The sequence below is a fragment of the Pediculus humanus genome, genomic scaffold (genome assembly GCF_000006295.1).
Source record: "Pediculus humanus corporis 1103172108227 genomic scaffold, whole genome shotgun sequence".
NCBI lineage: Eukaryota > Metazoa > Arthropoda > Insecta > Psocodea > Pediculidae > Pediculus > Pediculus humanus.
This window is the reverse complement of record NW_002987797.1, coordinates 19,540-23,460: the sequence shown is the minus strand read 5'-3', so window position 1 is coordinate 23,460 and position 3,921 is coordinate 19,540.

The following is a 3,921-nucleotide window of genomic DNA, read 5'->3' as shown; positions in this document are numbered from 1 at the left end:
ATTTTTTTACGTGGCACGAATCGACTACGTCGATGATATACGTGCCACGTTTAAAATTATTTAAATAATTTATATAAAACGCTATAAACGTTTTTTTTTTTTTTTTGTAACTAATTTGCTACTGACTTATGTGAAATTATTAATGCCACGAGGCACGACAAATATTCGTTCGTTAAATAATAATAATAATAATAAAATTACTTTTTATTACATGTATTGTTTTTTTTTTTAAAATAATTTTCAGTTTTGTTTTTAATAAATAAATGAAAAAAATTATTATTATTATTATTATTATTATTTGGGGAGATTGTGTCAAAAAAAATTTTTTTTTTTTTTTTCAGTTCCCTTTTGAAACTCAACGTCCTTTGATTTCGGCCCAATATAAAATATAAAACCAGTCGCATTGAAAAAATTACCTTGGGGGTTTTAAAACAAGACCTTACCTAATTTAATGTTTATTAAAAAAAAAAAAATTTTTTTTTTTTTTTGATGTACCTGACTGAGAAGATTTTTTTTTTTTTATAAGATGGGGGGAAAAATAAAAATATATATCGGCTCCTACCTGATTCTCATTTTTAACTTAAAAAAACAAAAAACATTTTGTTATTACTTTCTTAATTTTTTTTACTTAAATTTTTATTAAAAAAGAAAAAATGCAAGAAAAAATTATTATTACTATCCGTGTTATTGTTTTCATTATTATTATTATTATTATTAGGAATAATCACCTGCTTGTTGTTGTTGTTGTTGTTGTGTGTTTTGTATGTACATGTTTTTCTAATTTTTTTTTTTTGTTGTAATTAATAAATCAAATAAATTTTTTTGTTTAAAAATTAAAATTAAAGAAAAAATTACCGAAAAAAATTATTACCACGCGTATGTAATAATAGAGACAATGGCGGCAGGTGAACACAAAACAAAAACGTTTTTTATACGTACAAACAAACAAACAATACGTAAGTGAAATTATTACTCGAGTAATAAATTAATATTTGTATGTTCCAGTCAGTTTTGGATAATTTTTTTTTTTTTGGAATTCTGGATAAAATAGAATGTTCGGTTTCACATCGGTTTATTACTTTTCATTTCGTGTAATAATTTTTTAAAGTAATAAAATTTTCCGATTTCATTTTCGAATTTTCCGGGGATACAAAAGAAAATAAAAGTCTTTATTGTTAGACCTTTAAGTAATTTTTTCTTTTTTTATTTAAGCTCACCTCACGCGATAAACTTGTATGGGCGTTAGAGAAAGAAAGGGATATTATTTTACAAACACGAAAAATATTGACAATGCAAATATAATGCAAAGTTTTTTTTTTTCTAGAACCTTTTACTTACTTGCCTCCCTACCCCTCCCTTCCCCTTGTATAAAAAAAGGTTAAGTCGAAAGCATTAAATTTGAAAAATGGTTTGAGTTTTTTTTTTTTTTAATTCAAACAATATTTTGTACTTGTTATTATTATACGGTCTAGCATTAGATTACAATTTTATTTATGGGAGAGAAAAAAAAGAAAAAGGGAGGGAAGTGGAGTGCATTAAAGAGAGAGAAAGAGAGAGAGAGAAAATAGGGGGAGGGAACTAAATTTTAAGTTAAGTCGTTTCTCATTTTTCTCCTTTTATCAGCGACAGAGAGGTTGAGATATTTTTCGAAAAGTTTTTACCACCACCACCACCATCACGGCCACCAATCAAAAACCATTCACATTTACCATTAATGAATTTTAATGATTTTTATTTTTATTTCGTGGTTTTAAATCAACCACCCTCTTCCCCTCCCCTCAAAAAAGAAAACATTGATCACGATTTTTTTCTAGTTACACTACTATATGCGAGAGAGGAAACAAACAAACAACAAAAAATTCTTTCCTTTATTATAATAATTCATTTACTAAATTAAAATGGATTCGTGGTAGGAGAATCTACAAAAAAAAACCTCGTTCTTTTTTATAATAATAATAATAATAATAATAATAAATTGATTTTTTACGTAATAAAATAAATTAATTTATTATTAATATTAATTGTCATTAGTTTCTAAGAAAAAATTATTTAATTTAAATTGCCAAAAGGGACACATTTTTTTTTTTTTTAAATTTATTTTAATTCAATGATAAGGTAGACATTTTACTTTTTTTTTTTTTTACTGGAATTAATATTAATAATAATAATAATAATTTTTTTTCGTTAGTTTTTTCTAATATGTATCGTTTGCCGTTTGTTGTTTGTTTGTTTTATTATTCATTCATCGACAGAATTTTTGGTTGTGGGTTGTTGAAAAGAAAATTATACAATATGTCGTAATATAGAAAATGATGTAATTTAACCTAAAAGGAATAAAAAAGACCTTCGATCAAATGTCAGTTTTAACTTTATCCGTAAAAAAAAAAAAACCAGGTTCGAATTTATATATATACGAAATAATAATAATAATTTGGGGATCCTTTTTTTTTGAAACGAAAGGTGGGAAAAGGTTGTAAAAGGAGGTAAAAAATAATAAATAAATTTTTTTTTTTTTTTTTATCGAAAACGTGAAGACAATTTTTTTGATTTCAAGGTCGGTAGAAGGTCGTGATAAAAAAAAATTTGATAATACGTAAAAATTGTTTTCGCCTTGAAAACAACAACAACAACAACCACAACAACCATCACGTTCGTGATTTGTTTTTTTTTTTTTTTTTTTTTTTTATGATGAACTCAAAGCTTTTCCAAGTTTCAATATATCTATTAGATAATTTAGATAATTGATGAATAAAATTTTAATTTTCATAAATAATAATAATAATAATAGTAAAAACAATCGTGAAAATTTTTTTGAAAAATATACCTAATGATGATGATGATGATGATGATAATAATATCAAATAATAAAACGTGCCAATAATGTAAATATAAAACAATTGAATTTAATTTTTTTAATTTCAAAGGATTTTCATACGTTTGGGTGCGCCATTTTTCCTTCTCCCTCCCTCCTCCCCCTCTATCTCTCTTTCTCTCTTGTTTACCTTCCAGGGATTATTTTCCACATTTAAAAAAAAATTATAAATTATGTTTTTTTTTTTTTTTTTTTTAGTCCCCACCATTTAAAATAATTTTTTTAGTGTGAAATATTAGCGTGTTTTAGGCCTACGCATAAAAGCGTTAAGTATCAAAACCTTCGGGTTAAATTTTTTTTTTATTTCAATGGCGTATTAAAAATACATAAAAATTTATTTGTATTTATTATTATTATTACTATGGTTATTTATTTAAAATAAAATTTTTATAATCGTTTATTATTAATCTTTATATAAATAATATAATTCGTTAAAGTTTAAATGATGATAATTTTTTTTTAATTTTTTTTTTACGGGAAAATAATTTTTATATTTTCATCGTTATTATCATCATCATCATTATTATCATTATTATTATTAATTTAAAATTCTAAATCCGTTTCCTGTGTGTATTTTTTTTTCTGCTCACAAAACGCAAAAACAAAACAAAAAATGGGAAAAGATTTAAAAAAAGAATGATTCGGTTAAGTTTCGTTGTATTTAATTATCATTAAAAAAAAAAAAAAATGTACGTGGCAATAGACAAAAAAAAAAAGGAAACCAACTCTTCGAAATAAATTTAATAATAAATTATTTTTTATTACTTTTTTCTTTTTCAACTTAAAAATTAATTTAATTATTCTATACGAAAAAAATAAATAAATAAATAAAAACAAAACGGACGTTAAAACAAAACAAAAAAAAAATCTCGTACCTGTGAATTTAACAAAAAAAATTTTTTTTTTTTTTTTTAAATTTTCACGGTTTAACGTTTTTTTTTTTTTTTATTTTTTCCTTTAGATTTCTACGTCCGCCTTCTTTTAAAAAAAAAGTCGGCTTTGGAAAGACGGAAAACAAGTTTTTTTGTTTCCTTATTTAGTTGTATACG